General features: G+C 40.3%; 1 protein-coding gene across 1 annotated transcript in view; it reads left to right on the top strand.

The window, feature by feature from the left end:
* Nucleotides 1–19,892, top strand: part of ANKRD55 (ankyrin repeat domain 55) — a 502,662-nt gene that overhangs the window by 48,268 nt on the left and 434,502 nt on the right. The window lies entirely within an intron of this gene.

The following is a 19,892-nucleotide window of genomic DNA, read 5'->3' as shown; positions in this document are numbered from 1 at the left end:
CCAAAACCTGTTCTAGGAAATGAACCATATCAGTCATTTATCCCTTTATGTGTGTTAGTTAGTCCAGAGATTGCTTAGTCCTGCTATGTTTACCCTGAAAGCCTTATCTTTAATTGTGGAATGAAAGGAATTTCAGGTATCAAATCACAACTCAAAGTTCAAGTTTTCAAGTTCTAGTCACACAGAGGTCTGAAAAAACAATTTCTCATTGGAAGGAGGGCAGTTTTTAGCAGGCTCCCTTCCCAGACTCCAGAGGTGACCCGTCTTTGCCCTCCTCTCTTTGTGGAGCCACCCTCAGAGGAGAAGGTATGAGGCTGAGGTGAGCAGGACAAATAGCACAGAGAGATTTCTAACATGTTGTTAGAGATAAGGTGTCTGAGACCTATTCCAGTGAGCCCTAATGAATGTCAGTGAATCAAGAATGTGAAAAAGATCTGTCATTGACCCTCTTTGCCCTTGGGATATAGCAGGAAATTCTCCAGGAGGCATCAATGTTCAGGGCAACCCTACCACCTCATTTTGTGGCCGTGGGGGACCTAGAGTGAGATCTTGCTTGCTTAAATTACCACATTGTTTCCAGAGAGTTGGGAACATTTCCGTGTTTCTGGGCATGAACCTGCAAGCTCATTTTCTTAGATTTGGTCGTGCACATAGGGTAATACAGTGTGTTTACTAGAAGAGGGCTAGACTTCATGTTTTGTCTCGGTTCTGCCTCTAGATTAAGGCTAAGGCGTTTATTCTGGAGATCAATTTTGGTAAAATGGAGTTGACTAGTCAGTCATTGGGGTTTCTTTTACCTCCAAAAATCTGATGATCTGTGAGATCTCTGAAATAAAATTAATGGGTGTAACTGATATAATGTTATTTAAGCCAAAATGCTTAGGGTCAGGACTCTGGTAAAAGGTTAGAAACCAAGAATGCAAGGGATAGGGGCCATTTTCCATGGATTGTTGCCTCTCAAATTGGAGCGATTCTGAAACAGGAGGGAAGGGGACAGGGCACAACCTTTGTAAGAATGATATAGCCCAAGGACTTGACATAAACTGATTAGAACAAAATGGTTGCAAGATGGCAGACAAGTCAACTTCCACTAGACCTGGACCTCAGTATACGCTCATTGTAATACATCACTTTGTCTCTCACTGAATTCTTTCTGTGATGAGACATCAAGAACCTGAGCTTCAAGTCCTGAAACCAGGTGTGTGATCTCAGTTGGAAGATGGTGGGTTTTGGCCGGGTTTAAGTCCCGGCTGCGTGGGTTCGAGTCCCAATCAGGTTTTTGGCTGGCTTCAAGTCCCGGCACGTGGGTTCAACTCCCAATCTGAGGTGCACGGTTTCAATTCCAGGGTCATGGGAAGAAACAGAAGCTATTGGTGGCAAATCAATACTAATTGCATCACCAGTAAGATTGTTCAGGGAAATACTTTTATAAAGGGTGGGAAAGAACAGACCGAGTCTGGGAGAGTTCAGGGAGAGGCCAGTTTCTTCTAACAGCAGTGGTTTCTGCTGACAAACAGCACAAGATCTTCTTTGGTGAAATGATTAAACTGAGACATGGGAGAGTTCCCTGAAAAACCAAGTCATAAGTCAGCACCAATCAGATGATCAAGGAGTGTTTATTTTACAACTGACCGACTCTCTGAAAAGTACTGTTAGCAGCCTAGCTCTTCAGGTTAAAGGTGTCCACTAAGCACTGGATCTCATGAATAAATGCAAGGATCATAGAGAGAAATTTAGAGAAAGCTGATGATTTCAGGGTTTATAAGGATTTCTGTCTTCAATGTCATCATGGGTACGTTCTTCAGTAGCACATCTGGTTAAAGAATGATGTTAGTGAAGCCAAGGTCCAGTGTTGAACTCCATGGGCCAGTCATCTCTAATTCAGTAATAATTGACAAAATCTCCTATGTCCTTAGTACTTTCCCAGGAAAGACAGAACGAAAGACAAGATACATTCACAGGCTTGGAGGAATGTAGAATTTAGAAGAGACTGCAAAAACATACTTATAGTGGATAACAGACTTGGAAATCTTTTAACCTTGCAGCTAAAGACTGTGTCACAAGCCCTGATAAGCAATCTCAAGAATGGAAATCACAAGAGAGATTGAATGGGTTGGTTGGATCATGGTAAACTCATCATCATTCCAGAGCTTGTGTATTTGAGGGGTGAGGGTGTTTGGTGACATCATTCTATACATGAAGACTCATGCATATTCTAGTTAGAATGTTGAGGGCTATTTCTTTTCTCATTAATAAAGTTAAAGATTTTGTGATGAAATGACTCTAGCAACTGGGTTCAATTTCCTCCAACTTCTGAAATGACCAAATAAAGATGAGAAAGGGATTCGATGATGTATAGGTGACAGAAATCTGTTGATCTGCCAATATTTATTGAAAATCTATTCTGTGAAAGGCCGTATGCCAGCTTTTGGATTTCTTTTATACTCTCTGCTCTTATAATCCTATGAGATTTTTGATCCATGTGTTTTGATGCTCAGAAAGGCTCTGCCCAGGGGCTGTAGCAGAGAGTTGTATTGGCTCTTCAAGCATAACCTGCTTTTAGAAGTCAGATGATTAATGGGTACTTGCAGCCCCTCTCAGTGCCCCCTTGCCTGCAGGCAGGCCTGTTCCTTTTGCAGACCTGGAGTGGTATAAACTCACTGAACATGAAATATGCCAGCGTTGTTCTGAGCTTAGCAACTTCAGAAAGTGTAAATGTATTTGGAATTTCTCCTGCTCTTCCCTGCTTAGTCCCAATGAGTTTTCCTCCCTTTCATCTTTATAGGCGAACACTTGTAAAAAAAGAAAAAAAAAAAAGAAGAAAATCCTTGTATTTTACAGTCAGTTTTAAAATTATTAAATTAATAGATTAGCAAATTCCTTCTTAAAACATTATGACCAAGTTGCATTTATTCCAAGAATTCAAATTTATTATACATAAATTACCACATTAACCAAATGAAGGCGGAAACACCATATGATCATATGAATAAATGTGGGAAAAACTGACAAAAAAAACAGCATCCGTTCTTGATATAAACTCTTTAGGAAACTAGAAATAGAAGGGAAGTCCTTAATTTGATAAACAGTGTGTACAAAAACTTAAGGCAAACATCATGCTTTGTGGGGAAACATTGAGTGTCTTGGGTCAGGGTCCTCAGAAGTAGAGATGGAGAAAGGGACTCTTAAGGGAGAGTTTTCTGGTGAAACCTGTCAGAAAGGGAAGGAAATAGGATAGGGCAGGGGAAAAGGTTAGGCAAAGATGTGTTTTCAGCTAAAGCTAACCTCAGCTAGTGAACAGGGAACTCTGAAACACGTATAGTACCACAGAGTTATCCTACACTGAGGTAAGGAGGCAGGTCTTTTTGGTATCCCATATTTGTTAGTTGTTGGCTGCAGCCCCCTGCAGGGCAAGGCATAACCTCCCACATATTCGTGTCCAAGTGGCTGTCACTGGTCAAGGGCAATTCTCAGGAGTACAGTGCAGCTGTGAGCCGATAGCAGCCCTTCCCCCTCCAGCAAGTGGGTGAAGGTGCACTCGCCCAGTTAATGGGGTCAGGGTGGAACACCAACAGAGTATACTAGATTGACTTTTTTATATTAAAGATAATTTCATTCACCTAAAGCTAGGAAAACCTTCATTTGAACCATTTCTGGGGTTCTGCCTGTTTTATACTCCAAGGTTTGATCTAGTATCATTTTCCTTCTTTCTATCTGTAGAACTTCCCTAAACATTTTCAGTAGTGTAGGTCTGCTGGTAACAAATTTTGTTTTTATATGTTTGAAAAAGTCTTCCTCTTTCATTTTTGAAATAAGTTTTCACTGGGCATAAATTCTGGGTTAATAGTTCCCCCCCCACCCCAGTATTTTAAAGATGTCTGTCTTCCGGCTTGTATAGTTTCAGATAAGAAGCCTACAGTCATTCTTATCTTTGCTCCTCTGTATGTAATGTTTCCTTTTTCTTTGACTGTCTTCAAAATTCTCTCTTTATCTTTATTTTTAATCCACTTGACTATGATGGGTCTAGATGTGTGTGGGTGGTGTGGCTTTTCTATTCCTCTCTTCCTTCTCCTCCTCCTTCTTCTTCTTTACTTTGTTATTTAATCTGTTTTTTTGTTGGGGAGGGGGGAATCCTCTGAGCTTCTTAGACCTGTGGCTTACTATATTTCATGATCTGAGGGGAAATTCTCAGCCTTTATACCTTACACACGTTAGACCCCTAGTTCTGATGGCTCTGTTTAATTTTTGCTTTTCTTCACTTTTTTTTTTGTCTCTTTGTTTTAGTTTGGGTAGTTAAAAATTCTTTTTATTGAAGTATAATTGACATACAACATTATATTAGCTTCAGGTGTACAAAATAATGGTTTGATATTTGTATATATCATGAAATGATGACCACAATAATCTAGTTAGCACCTGCCATCACACATTGTTACAGAGTGTTGCATTTTCTTGTGATGAGAATTTGTAAGGTCTACTTTCTTTGCAACTTTCAGTGCAAACAGTATTATTATTTTTTCTTTTTTTTAAAAATTGAAGTATAGTTGATTAACAATGTTGTGTTAGTTTCAAGTATACAGCAAAGTGATTCATATATATATATACTTTTCCAGATTGTTTTCCATTATAGGTTATTACAAGATATTGAATATAGTTCCCTGTGCTATACAGTAGGTCTTTCTTGGTTACTTATTTTATATACAGTAATGTGTACATGTTAATCCCAAACTCCTAATTTATCCCTCCCCCCCACTCCTGCTATCCCCTTTGGTAACCATAAGTTTGTTTTCTATGACTATGAGTCTATTTCTGTTTTGTAAATAATTTCATTTGTATCATTTTTTTAGATTCCACATATAAGTGATATTATATGATATTTGTCTTTCTCTGTCTGACTTACTTCACTTAGTATGATAATCTCTAGGTCCATCCATGTTGCTGCAAATGGCATTATTTCATTCTTTTTTATGGCTGAGTAATATTACATTGTATATATGTACCACATCTTCTTTATCCATTCCTCTGTTGATGGACATTTAGGTTGCCTCCATGTCTTGGTATTGTAAATAGTGCTGCAATGAACATTGGGGTGCATGTATCTTTTCGAATTGTGGTTTTCTCTGGATATATGCCCAGGAGTAGGCATACTGGATTGCTGGATCATATGGTAGCTCTATTTTTAGTTTTTAAAGGAACCTCCATACTGTTCTCCATAGTGGCTGTACCAATTTACATGCCCAACAGTGTAGGAGGGCTTCCTTTTCTCCACACCCTCTCCAGCATTTGCTATTTGTAGACTTTTTGATGATGGCCATTCTGACCAGTGTGAGGTGATACCTCATTGTAGTTTTGATTTGCATTTCTCTAATAATTAGTGATGTTGATCATCTATTGATGTGCTTTTTGGCTATCTGTATGTCTTCTTTGGAGAAATGTCTATTTAGATATTCTGCCCATTTTTGGATTGTGTTGTTTGTTGTTTTGATATTGAGCTACATGAACTGTTTGTATATTTTGGAGATTAATTCCTTTTCGGTTGCTTCATTTGCAAATATTTTCTCCCATTCTGTAGGTTGTCTTTTCGTTTTGTTTGTGGTTTCCTTTGCTGTGCAAAAGCCTTTAAATTTAATTAGGCCCCATTTGTTTATTTTTGTTTTTATTTCCATTACTCTAGGAGATGGATCCAAAAAAATATTGCTGTGATTTTTGTCAAGGAGTGTTCTGCCTATGTTTTCTTCTAGGAGATTTAGAGTATCTGGTCTTACATTTAGATCTTTTATCCATTTTGAGTTTGTTTTTGTATAGGGTGTTAGAGAATGTTCTAATTTCATTCTTTTTCATGTAGCTGTCCAGTTTTCCCAGCACCACTTATTGAAGAGACTGTCTTTTCTCCATTGTATATTTTTGCCTCCTTTGCTGTAGATTAATTGACCATAAGGCCATGGGTTTATTTATGGGCTTTCTATCTCCTTATATTGATCTATATTTCTGTTTTTGTGCCAGTACCATACTACAAACAGTATTATTAATTACAGCTGACATGCTGTCTGTCTTATATCTATGAGCGTGTTTTTTCTTTTTTTTTTTTTTTTTTAAGATTTCACATATAAGAGAGATCATATTATATTTGCCTTTCTCTGTCTGGCTTCCTTCAGTTAGCATAATGCCCTTATGTTTCAACCAAATTGTTGCCAATGGAAAGATTTCATTCTTTTTTTTTTTTTTCTTAAGATTTTGTGTGTGGGGGCTTCCTGCTGGCGCAGTGGTTAAGGATCCGCCTGCCAATGCAGGGGACACGGGTTCGAGCCCTGGTCTGGGAAGATCCCACATGCCGCGGTGCAACTGGGCCTGTGAGCCACAACTACTGAGCCTGTGCTCTAGAGCCTGCGAGCTACAGCTACTGAAGCCCACACACTGCAACGAAGAGTAGCCCCCACTCGCTGCAACTAGTGAAAGCCCACATGCAGCAACAAAGACCTAACGCAGCCAAAAAAAAAAAAAAAAAAAAGATTTTGTGTGTGTGTGTAGCATTTTTCAAGTCTTTGTTGAGTTTGTTACAATATTGCTTCTGTTTTATGTTTTGGTTTTTGGCCCCGAGACATATGGGGTCTTAGTTCCCCAACCAGGGATCAAACTCACACCCCCTGCATTGGAAGGCAAGGTCTTAACCACTGGACTGCCAGGGAAGTCCCCTAGATTTCATTCTTTTTTAATGGCTGAATAATATTCCATTGTATAAATTTGGGTAATTTCTACTGACCTATTTTCAAGTTCACTAATGTTTTTTCCACTTATTTTTTCCCTTGGCTTGTTGAATCTATTGATCAGCCAGTTGAAGGCATTCTTTTTTTCTGTTATTATTACTTTTTATTTTTAGCAGTTTCATTTTTTCCCCTATAGTATGGATTGCTCTGCTGAAATTTTCCATCTGGCTTTGCATGCTGTTCACCTTTTCTACTAGAATATTTGAAGATATTAATTAGTTATTTTACATTACCTCTCTGATAGTTGCAACATCTGGTTCATCTCTAAGTCTCTTCTGTTGGCTGCTTTGTCATTTGAAAATGAGTTGTTTTCCTTGATTTTTTTTTTTTTGTGTGTATTTTCTAATTTTGATTGACTGTCTGGATCTGAGGTAAATATTTTTATGCCTAGATATGAACATGTCTCTTCCTCTGCTAGGCCATTAGTGGGGGAAGAGGGTGATAGTGTCAGTTCAGTCTAATAAGGAGTTGATTTTGTATTTGTTTCTTTGTTTTGCTATAGTTACCTTCAGTGTACCACTGGCTTCAAATTCCTCTACTACCTTGTGGTGGAGGTTGAATTACTGAAAGGTTTTTTTCAATGTTCTTGTTCCATCTTTAGCCTTAAGCCTTTCCTGTACCTCAGAGGTTTTTCTCTCTGCTCCTGACCCTCAGCCAGCAGTAGACTCTTCTTCTTGTTATCTGGGGCTTGCTAGCCTGGTGGTGGGAGTAGGGGATTTCTTTGTTGTCCTAGTTTAGTTTTTGTCTTAGAGAAGCCCTGTGGTCCTGTATCTTGAGGGATCTTTTAGAAAAAGCTTTTCTGTGTGGAAAATATGTCCAAACTGATTCAACAAGTGAAGTCTTGGGCACGAAAGCCAGAGGAGATTCCAGCACTAGCATTGGGGTCAGAGCAACAAAAGGACTTCTTCACTAGCCAGAGTCTCTGTTGTTCATTTTGCTCTTGTATAAATGTGAAGCAACAGTCTGGGGCAATGCTGCAAGACTCCAGGGGAGACCATCACACAGGAAATAGTACAAATGGTACCTCTGGAGTTGTGCGACCCAGTGGTACTGAGAGAATATCCTAGACCAATGTTGGGACTTTGGGGAAGTTGGTTGGAGGTTCCAGTGCACTGGGTCATTTCTGGATAATCAACAGACCTCTGGCCAATAGACTTCCAGTTTTCTTGGAGAGGAGGGAAATGGTAGTAGATAGTGAGATGGGCAAAAAAGGGGTACTGAACATCTTTCATGTTGGTGATGAGGTTTTCTACCCTGTTAATCAATATGCTGTAACCAGAGAGAGCTCTCTCTAGACTGTCTTTCTTTCAATCGCTTTATGACCCAGTTTAAGGGAGGAAAGTATAGGGAAAATTACCCCCTCTGTTTGCCTATTCATAGAATAGGAGCTATTTTACTTTTTTTTCAGAGTTGTGTCGTGATGTCATTAATATTATATATTTTAGTGCTTTTTCATAATAGGAAAATATTGGAAGCAGCCTAAATGCTTGAAAATAGAGGTTTAATTAGGAATGTAATATTTTGTACTTATTAATATGTATGAAGAATTATTAATGACATGGGCAAGTACTCATTGTATAAGGTTAATTGAAAAAAGCAATTTCAAAAATGTGTACGGAGACTTCCCTGGTGGCACAGTGGTTAAGAATCCACCTGCCAAAGCAGGGGACGTGGGTTCGATCCCTGGTCCAGGAAGATCCCACATGCCATGGAACAACTAAGCCCGTGCACCACCACTACTGAGCCTGCGCTCTAGAGCCTGAGAGCCACAACTACTGAGCCTGCGTGTTGCAACTACCGAAGCCCATGCGCCTAGAGCCTGTGCTCTGCAACAGGGGAAGCCACCGGGATGAGAAGCCGGTGCACTGCAACGAAGAGTAGCCCCCGCTCGCCACAGCTAGAGAAAGCCCACACGCAGCAACGAAGACCCAGCGCAGCGAAAAATAAATTAAAAAAAAAAGTGTATGTATAGTTGATTCTTTTTTTTTAATAAATTTATTTTTATTTATTTATTTTTGGCTGCATTGGGTCTTCATTGCTGCGTGGGTTTTCTCTAGTTGCGGCGAGCGGGGGCCACTCTTCGTTGTGGTATGCAGGCTTCTCATCACGGTGGCTTCTCTTGTTGTGAAGCACGGGCTCTAGGTGCGCGGGCTTCAGTAGTTGTGGCATGCGGGCTCAGTAGTTGTGGCTCGTGGGCTTCAGTAGTTGTGGCTTGTGGGCTCTAGGGCGCAGGCTCAGTAGTTGTGGCGCACGGGCTTAGTTGCTGCGCGGCATGTGGGGTCTTCCCAGACCAGGGCTTGAACCCGTGTCCCCTGCATTGGCAGGTGGATTCTTAACCACTGAGCCACCAGGAAAGCCCATAGTTGGTTCTTAACTCTGAAAAAAGATAAAGTTTGTTTAAGATAAAGGCTGGAATGAATCTACCAAAAAAAAATTAATGTCATTAATTCTGGGTAGTGAGATTATGGGTGATTTCCCTTCTTATCTTCTTAACCTTCTTAATTTTCCAGATTTTCTTTAATGAGCAAATATTACTTTTATTTTATTTATTTTTTTAAAAAAATTATTTATTTATTTATTTTTGGCTGTGTTGGGTCTTCGTTTCTGTGCGAGGGCTTTCTCTAGTTGTGGCAAGCGGGGGCCACTTTTCATCGCGGTGCGCGGGCCTCTCACTATCGCGGCCTCTCTTGTTGCAGAGCACAGGCTCCAGACGCGCAGGCTCAGTAATTGTGGCTCACGGGCCCAGTTGCTCCGCGGCATGTGGGATCTTCCCAGACCAGGGCTCGAACCCGTGTCCCCTGCATTGGCAGGCGGATTCTCAACCACTGCGCCACCAGGGAAGCCCCGCAAATATTACTTTTAAAATCAGAAAAAGAAAAAAGGTAATAATATAAATGCGACATTTAACATTTACTAAGGACTAGAACAAGTGGCAATTTTTCTTTAGTGAGTATCTTCATGCAAAAGCCCTTAATTTTTATACAAGTATGAGAGCAAGCATACTATTTTTGCTTCAAATGTTTTCATAGCTATCTTACATAATGACATTAGCCACATGATTCATCAATTCTGGATCCTGTTGCTATGTTCAAAGTTACACCACTTATACCTTTTACATACACAAAGAAGGAATTAAGTGCTTTCTGTGTTTATGTCTTACCTCTCTCTTCTTTGGTTAGAGGCCAACTCTGTGTGATTTAAATGATATATGTGTTTTTGTTTTTAATATTTTCAACTTTAGGAAGCTCTTCTTTCCGTCCAGACTAAATCCCTTCAACTCTTTCTTGGGTGGAAAAACAGAACAACCAAACACTGTTTCCTAATGAGAAATGTTTCTAGCGAGTCCCAAAAACTATTGAAGAGATTTTTTTTTGACTTTGGAGATACAAATCATCAGTAGATCTAGAAGCATTTTTCATTTTTAGGGAACGATCTAGAAACAACTAACACAGTGTCTGACCTGTAGGAGGTCCTCAACAAATACTACTATTATTATTGACTTTTTTTTTTTATTACTACTAAATCATTGTGTCTGTGAACCATCATGATGTCCTGTAGCAGATGTGATTTGGGCAGCCTATTTATTGCAAGAAACAGATCAAGAGTTTCTACATTACTTTTTTGTTTAATTATTAAAGTTCAAGGTTTTATTTACCTTTGTTTTTCCAGATTCTGATAAATTAATTATTTTCGCTTCATTAGGGTTTTTTTCCCTGAGGTTTTATCTTGCTTTTTCATTTTGAGCATATTCCTCTGTTTCCTCATTTTACTTGACTCTCTGTGTTGGTTTCTATACATTAGATAAAACAGCTACCTCTCCCAGTCTTGAAGGAGTGGCCTGGTGTAGGGAATGAACCTCATCATTCAACCCTGCCCTAGCTCTTTGTTGTCTCTCAAACCTTTGTGATCATCCAAGACTATTTTATGTTTAATGGCTCCCAGTAGTTGAGGCTGTGCTAAGACCTGTCAGTGTCCCAAACAGGAGGATCTCAGTTGGCACCTAGATTCAGGCTGATTGAAAGCCAGACCCTTGCGCAGCACTTCTAAAGTATGCAAATATATATAGCCCTGTGGGCCCATGAGCATAAGCCCCCTGGCCGCCTGAGCCAGGCGATCTGAAGGTGCCTCCAGGGGGCTCCAGGTGAGCGGAGTGTATAAGCGTCTTTCAGAGAGATCCCAGCAAGCTGTGGGCAGGCAGAGGGAGAGTAAAGATGGCTCCCACCAGCCTCTGCTCTGCGAGAGCCGCTCCTCTAGTTGCGTGGCAGCCGGAAGCCTGGCCCTCAGGTCAAGGCTCCAGGCTGAGCAAATGGGCCTCCCGCACAGAAAGGCTGGGCTGTGTTACTGTCCTCGGTCTGTGCAGTGCCCTGGGGCGGTAGCCTGCCAAGAACTGTCTTTGCAATTGTTGCAATCCTCTGGGACCCAGGAACGCAAGCCCCCCTGGTCAACAAAGCCAGGAGGTCGGGGGCATCCCCTGCTCTGCAGTCCCGAAACGCTGGGCACCAGACGCCTAAAACCTCCCCTCCCGGAGCTACTGGCGCCCCGGAGCGTGGAGATGGCGCCTACCAGCTGGGACCTGGAATGAGGCAGAGGGAGCGTGGACAGATGGCGCCCAAGGAAAACAGAGGACAGAAAGACAGAGGAAAAAAACAAAAACAAAAACCTCGTATTAAAGAAGAAAAAAAAAGACGGCGTCCACTGACTAGAGCGAGGATTGAAGATGGCGCCCGCAGCCAGCAGGGCCCAGGGGGGGTGTGCTGGGTTCATGCTTGCCCCTGAGGCCAATGTTCAAGATTAGCAAATGAGCCTCATTCGCAACAATCTGGGTGCCTCTCCATCAGCCGCGGAGCCCTGGGGCAGGTGAGTCCACAGCCAGCCCTTTAAGGGTCACTTCTCAGATTGTTAGCAACGGGTGGGCCTCCAGGACGCCTTTGGTATTCAAAGCTGGATGTTTGGGGGCTTGTGTCTCAGGTGCTTGTCTTAAAAGCTGGGGTCCCCAATGTGGGGTTCAAACCCTTCCCTCCTCAGGGAGAAGCTCCGCGTTTTGAGTTCCCTCCTGACTCTGGGTTGCCTTGCCGTGGGTGGGGTTTCTGGTGACATTGTATCCCAGACTTTTCTACCCCTTTGATGTGGGCTTCCTCGCCTTTGTTTGCCTGAGGCATAGAGTCACTCCGTTTTTAGTTTTTTCTCCAGAGGAAGATGTTCCATATTTAGCTGCAAATTTAGTGTGTCCGTGGGAGGAGGTGAGCCCAGGATCCTCCTAGGTCGCGGTCTTGAACAGGAACCTGTGTTTCCATTATATTTCATATACCGGATGGACATAGACTTTAGACATCATTTGACTTGAGAATATTGTAGGAGGAAGATGAGAGATGCATGGAGATGATGTTCATGGTTCCTTTGATCTTTTTCCCTTCATCAAGGGATTGAATCTTGTATGCCACATTGTTAATTTCCCCTTATGCAACAAAATTTGAGGAATAACCTCCTCAAAACCTGTTTCGTTTTTTAAATAACTTTGAAGTGTCCCTTAAGAATTACTGTACATTGATTCTTCTGGGACACACTATTAGAAACACAGGAAAAAATTTTCTGGGTAGCGTCAGCCTTGCATCACAGATAAGAGTTGGCCCAAGTCAGACACATTCCATTTGAAGACACTTCTACATGACTAAGACAGTGCAAAAATGCATTTTTTTCACTTTATTTGCTTTTTGGTAGGAATTGTGGGATGTTGGCAGGTAAGTTTGCTACAAAGACTTAAAAGTTTAAAAAGAAAAACAGTATTTATCACCAGGGGAGTTTACAGCAGATCGGTGCTCTGATGTCACTAATCACTGTGGAGTGGGAGAATTTAATATGCTCTAGCTGTGACTGAATCATAGAACGGATAAGTGACCAGGTCCCCTGCATCCATTTTTCCTGGGGGAAGCTTCTTCCTGCTTCCAAGGAAAGGCTGGATTATCTCTCTGCAGAAATCTCCCTGCTTCCATTCTTGCCTTCCTATAGTCCATTCTCTACACAGAAGGCAGAGTGAGGTTTAAGAAAGATAAATCCGATTATTTCACTCCCCTGTCTAAAACTCTCCCAGGGCTTCCCACAATACTCAGATTAAAATCCAGAGTCTTTACCCTAACCCTCAGAAAACCCCATGACCCATTCTTTGTCCTCCACTCGGTCATCTTCTTATGCTGTTTCCTTTTATCCGCTCTGCTGTAGTCTCAGTGGCCTTCCTTTGGCTTCCAGAGTGATTAAACTTGTTCCTGCCTTAGGTCCTTGTCTCTACCTGCTCTTTCTGTCAGCAGTGTTTTTGCTGCTTCCCTTTTCCTAGCTGGCTCCTTCTTTCAATCAGATTTTACCTCCTCAGAGATACCTCCTCTTATTGCCTAGTTTACCTGGTAACCATCTTATTCCTCTATTTTTAATTCTCTGCATAATACTTTCCACTCGAATTTACTTTTCTTGTTTATTTATTTATTGTCAATCTCCCCCCCAGAATAAAAGCTTCACGGTTATAGGGACTTTGTCTAGTCTCATGAGTCTCTAATCCTACTGCCTAGTACAGTACCTGGCACATAGAAGGCCCTCTAAAAATGTTAAATAATGTTCAGTGGAGGTAACAATAAGGTCATAGAACACCATTATGAGGATTAAATAAGATAATGTCTATAAAGTGCTTAAAATAGAAAAGTGATATATAATACACTCAATAAGTGGTAACTACTATTGTTGTTGTTGTAATTATATTTTGTAATTTCTTTGGTGATTCCCTTACCCCCCCCCCCCACGCAATCCTTATAATTGGGAAGTTCATTTTTTGATGTAATCCAACTCTTTCTCCCATAGTTATCTAATTTTCCTCTTTCTGGGCCACAGAGAGTTGTACTTCTGAGATATTAGAAAATAGCAAGTTTAGCCCTTGGCATTCTCTTCTTAAGTTAAATAATTCCTTCTTATTAAGTTAAATAATTCTAATTCTGTTCCTCTTTTCTTATACTTGGAGAAGTGACTTTAGAAAATTCTTATGTTATCCCTGTTGGAGTCCTGCACCAGGGCTACTGAATGGAACCATCACCACATACTAATTAGAAAATTCCTTTACAGCTCTAATTTGTTCAGACATAAAGGAAGCTACCCACACAATTTTCCCTTGAAAATGACAACTTTGCAATAGTAGTTCCACCTACTCTTAAGAGGCAGGAGTTTCTTGAATAGACATTCTCACATGCACTTTGAAAAATACAAGTCAGATAAATAAGGGGTTTGGTCTTTATTCAACTCTCAGTTCAGGAGCTATTTTTAGAGAGCTTCTTCCACTGCACCTTGGCTTCTCCAGTCATAAGAGAGCCATAATAACTGAAATTAGAATCTGTGAAATTATTTCATATCCACAGTAAGTACTGTTATATTCCAAAGGGAAGTTAGAAGTGATCTGGTCTGGGTCTTTTAGCATATGCAGACGGTTCTTATTTTCTGGGGTTTCTTTGTGTTTCATTGAGACCCTAAGGATGGAAAGCACTATGATTGCCTTATCTTTCTTTTGATTCTTTGTGCAGGATTTTATGTGAGGGCTCTTGACTTTGATAGCGAACAGTGTTTCTTTCATTAAAAAAGGAAAAAAAAGATGTACAAATATATCCTCAATATGTCAGAGGAGTTGATGGGACTTTTGAAACAATCTGAACAGTTTATGTTATAGAATTTTAGAATATGAAGGGAATTTGTCATCTCACTCTGGGTGTGGCCAGACTTACTCATATTTGGCTATTTTCCTAAATTATTTCTCAAAATGGAATGTACATTTGAGGAAAAGAGACAAAATAAGAGCATGTAGAGACATTACAAATGCCAATTTATTCCTTTGTATTTACACTTTTCCCCACTTCACAATAAAGTCAAGTATGTTTTTTCTTTTCACTGCTGATAGAAGTTTTCAAAAACTGTGAGATTAAGGCCATCTTAAATCTGATATACTATAGAGCATTCATGACTGCAGCCTGACTAGCACTGCTGTTTTGTTACAGAAATTTAAATTAGAGGCAGTAAAAGAACAATAAATATTGATACTGTGAAGCACCAAAATTAGTGAGCTAAGGATAGGATTGAGAAAAATCACAAAAGTGCCTAAGGAAAAGGCCTGAGTTGCAGTAGATTAGAAATGAAATTATAGATATGAAGAATAGCCAATGGAGATCCAAGACACAGAGCTATTCATGGACAAGAAAAGAGAAAAAAAAATTAAAAGATTCAAAGATACAGTAGAGGAAAACGTTCCTAAAATTAAAGAAGATCTGAATCTTTAGATTAAAAGGATTTATGGTGGCCCAGGAAAATTTAATAAATAACAGCTCATTTCAAGATACATTCTGGTGAAGTTAAGTAAAGGAAAAAAAAATTCTACAATGTCCACAAACAGAACAGTTCACTATTACTCCTATTCTCTCCCCACCTCCATAAACTTCTAACCACAAAAACAAAAGCACCAAGCAGTTCAGACTGATCTCTGACTCTTCAGGAGCATTTTCTGATGGAAGATAATGGAATCACATCTGTAGAATGTTAAAGGGGAAAGAGTGTCACCCAGCCAAGGTGTCATTCTCATGTGAGGCCAATACTAAAATATTCTCAGGAATGGAATTATTCACGAACTCTTCCTGGAAAATTTCTTGAAAACATAACTCAGCCAATCAGGATAAAACTAATAACAGTAGTGTAAAAAGAAAAAAGAAACCAAACTTATAAGAGAAATCAAAAGAACTGGAGAAAAAGCATAGAACTGATTTAGCTTTAAAAGCATAGAACTGATTTAAAAAGCATAGAACTGATTTAGCTTTTTAAGGGCAATATTTTAAATTGAAAGTAGAGAAAATCTTTTATACTGACACCTGAAATAAATATTTATAAAGTATGATTGAGCTGGTGGTAAGGTTCGAAGAACAATTAGAGGCCAGAAACAGAAGAAAGAATGATTCCACAGGAGGATGTGACCTTGGAGTGGTGTCTGCCTGATGCAACATCTCCTTATGCTGAACCCTAGTGGATTGTGCCTAGATTTTTATGGGTCAGACATTCTCAAGGGATCGGAGCAAAAACTGGAGCTTAATCAAGGTGAGGGTAAATTGAAGAGTTCTGCCTAAATTTGGGACTCCTAAAAGATGTCACCTTCATTGGGTATAAGATCAATGAGGCAAGGAAGGACTATCCAATTAAAATTTGGGGGGAAAATTGGTTGTCCTGATGAAGGATAAAAAATGGAAAATGCTTTCCTCTTCATGTCTTACATGAAAATCAATTCCAAATAGATTCATGACTTAGAAATTGAAAGGCAAAATATTAAAGCTTTCAGTAAAAACAGAGACTATCTCTGTGATTTCAGAATAGGGAAAGGTTTCACATACAAGACAAAAAGAAACTAACAATAAAGGAAAAGATTAATGTATATAATTATAATTTGTGTATAAGTTAACATCATTATATTAAATACATATTACATATTTACATATTGTTTAGGAAAATACACATGTGATAAAACTATAAAGAAAAGCAAAGGAATGTTTAATGCTTATTCAGTATAGGATTACCTCGGCACTGAGGAGGACAGACCAGGAAGGGGACACAGGGTCATCAAAGGTCAGAGTGTAGTGGAGGGGGCATAGGTGTCATTTTATTATTCTTCACATATATAAATATGTATATATGTATATATATTTATATGTGTATCTACCTACATTTCTTTCTATCATCTATCTATCTATCTATCTATCTATCTATCTATCTATCTATCTATCTATCATCTATCTACATCTGTGGGCTAAGCGGGCTCAGCAAGGCAATTCTTGCTTGGGGTCTTTCATGTAGTTGCAGGTAGATGTTGGCTGCAGCTGCCCATTCAAGGCGGCTGTCCTGTGTGGTCAGCAGCTGCTACTGACTATTGTTTGGGAGTCCAGCTGGGGCTGTCTACCAGGGCGCCCACATGTGACTTCTCTTGAGGTTTGGGCTTCTCTTAGCGTGGAGGCTGGTTTTGAGAAGGAGCATTCCACCAATGAGTGTTCCATAAGACTCAGGGGATACTGCCAGCCTCTAATGGACTAGCTTCATTTCTGCCATATTTATTGTATAGCCAGTCACTACAGCCAGCTCAGATTCAGAGAGAGAACTGGCATACACAACTTGATGGGAGAAGCAGCAAGTGTGTGGAGGAAGGGAAGCCATTGGTGGCAGCCACCTTCCATCTTTGCAGAGCATTTGCCACTCCCACCTGCCCGTTGCCTGCTTATTGAGCCACTCAGGGGACAGCAGGGCTCAGATTTCCTGTCCCCAGGAAGGGTGCAAATCTATTGGATCTTGACTTTAACCCACTTGGTGTTCAGTGGCCATGTAATTTGTGCTTCTGACCTTTTTTTTTTTTAAATCATAACTTCTTTTTCAAAACCAGCTTACTTCTGGCAGTCTATAGTGATTACCTTTTGCAAATGACTGGCTTTGATATTCATCCTTCAACTCATCTGGACGGGGCAGGTGGCATTGGAGAAATGGTAGCCAGCGCCCGTTCCCACCCCCAGCCCCCAACGCTCTTTTGAATTGTATCTTGCTGTTTCTGAATTACAGAAGATTTCACCGTGTTCACGTGCAGGGTGTGTGTGGGTGGTTGAAGGGCTGTCACTTCAGTGCACTGGGAAAACACTTTGCATTTGACAGTTTTGCATGTATTTGAAAGCTTTTATTTGTGAGCTTGAGCAGTCCAAAGTGTCCTTGTGTGCAAGCCCTGCCTTTGCTTAACTCCTGTTATTATCTTGCCTTGGAAGGTCATGCCAACTGCTTCATCACACGGAGAGTTATGAAACAGTTAGGGCACCAGAACATTATTCAACTGTGGGTTCCTAAAGGAAAATAAACTCTTCCTCTTCTTGCACTGAGGACAGCTGCCAGTAAACCAGGCATGCTTGTCTGTTTGTGGCCACGTATCTTAACGCCCTTGTATAAAGAGATTCCATGGCTGGGCAAAAATCCTGGATTCACCTTTCCTAACAGCACCAGCAGTTAGAGTATAATAGAACCGTTTTAATTCAGAGAGAGATTAAATCTGAGTACTTTGAGTCAGACCTTTCCTTTCATTGAATGTAAACAATAAAACCTCTTTATGAAGGCTTTCCTGCTTCACCCAGAAATAGGCTAATATATTTCATGTGTACCTGTAATCAGACATATCAGGCTCAATAAAAATGTGTGTTTATTAAAGAGATGATTATGTAGTTTAAGTTCCCATAGGCCACCTGCCCCTCAACCATCCACCTTCAGGAAGAAACTATGAACTAAGAAAACCCAGGTGAGGACTTTTTGTTTGGTCCAACCTGTCAGATTCCTGTTTTGGTCCAACTCTCGCCTTGAGAACACATAGACTTGGCATTTCATGCATTGCCTTCGCTCTATCTGCCTTTAGGCAGAAGAACGTGCTAATCCTAAAAGAGCTCTTTGCAAAATTAGATGCTGAAAGAGAAATAGAACAGAAACAAATCCTTTGAGAAAGAGCTCCTCTCCTGAAGAAGTGTTTTCCACAAGGCGCTGAGCTAGCCACTAACCCTTGCTCCTACAGGAAACAGCTTGCCCTGTTGCATAGGGTGGAGCCCTCTCTTATTTCTCTAAACACTTTTGGAGAAAAAAAAAAAAATCAGGCTCAAATGCCAAAAGACTACTTTAACCCTCAAATCCCAGAACCCAAGGTCAACCAAAGGTCACACATGCAGTGCTTAAGCCAGAAGGCTGGCAGGCTCTCCAGGCAGTGTCCGTGCCTTCTGAAATCTATAGCTAAAATCGAAGCCATGGAAGCACTGCTCACTCATTCGAAGTCAGAGCTACCTGGGATTTATTAAGTGGTATGACGTTCTGGTCAGGGCATTAAGTTAAATATTGAAAAAGACTCCCGCTCTCACCCCTACCCCTCCTTCTTGAAACCTAATTTAGACAATATCCAAGTTTTTATAAAGACATTCCTGATACCATTGTGCTGTAAATCCTGTCTGATCTAACCTTCAAATATTTATGTAAACTGAAATATGTCTGGGAAGAAGTCAAAACAAAACAAATATGTTCCCCATCTCGTTACCCAGGTCCCTCCTCCCTCATTTACATTCAAGGGTAAACCTCTCCAACTGGCTCCCAGCTGTTAGGTCTGGTTAATTAGTGATAATTGCAGAGACTATTTCTTTGAATGCACTTATGTCTTGCAACCAATTTAGCTTGGAGTTTTCAGCATGTGCGAAATGTGTTGGTTGCAGTTTTTTCTTTTTTTTTTTTTTTTAATCATTACAGATAAGGGCAGTTGGTTTAGTCTCCCTACAACCTGCTATAGCAATGAGTGCTTTTAAAACAGCTGCAGGTTGGTCATGATGTTTTCCTTAAACTGTGAATTCAGCCTTTACTGTCATTAGAGTGAGCTGTTTCTCCTGGGATCATTTTGGGTGAAGTGTCAGATGCAGTTTCAGATGCAATTTGCTAATGATAATTTGCGTCACTTGCAAGTTGTAGCAACATCAGGATCTCATGGTCTATCTTTTGGCTCCTGATACCATGTAATTAGAGAGTGGAAAACAGGAAAGAATTTTAAAGTGATTGTACCCACATTACAGTTCTGAAACCAAGGGAAGAAAAGAGGAACCATTATTTGTGTTAAAGATGGAATACTCTTTGGAAGGTACTTGGTAACCTTTTGATATGGGAATTAAAAATGGAATTCATGGTTTTTTGCCCTCACAAAATTGATTTGTTTATGTTATAGTGGTTTGGGGTTTTTATTCATTCATCCAACATTTGTTGAATACACTGTGCTATGTTTAGAAAGATGAGAGTAAAGAAGAGTGAGTGGGGCAAAGATCCTGCTTGAAGGGGTCACTCACATATCTTATTTGAGAATTACTGTAATCCTGTGAGGTATGCAGGGCTGGTGTTCATTATCCCATTTTACAGGTGAGGAATGAAGCTTGGAGAGGTTAAGTGACTTGCTTGGGGTCACATAGCTAGTGAGAGCCAAGGTGAGGAATCAAGGCTCTGACTCAAAGCCTAGTTTTTCTTCCTTGCATATTGAGTTCTCAATGGTAAGGAAATGGAGAAAATGCAAATAGGCTTGTGAAAACA

Source organism: Balaenoptera borealis, assembly GCF_965194805.1.
Source record: "Balaenoptera borealis genome assembly, chromosome: 2".
NCBI lineage: Eukaryota > Metazoa > Chordata > Mammalia > Artiodactyla > Balaenopteridae > Balaenoptera > Balaenoptera borealis.
Note: the sequence above shows the minus strand (reverse complement) of the source record. Positions and strands in the feature narration are given on the sequence as shown.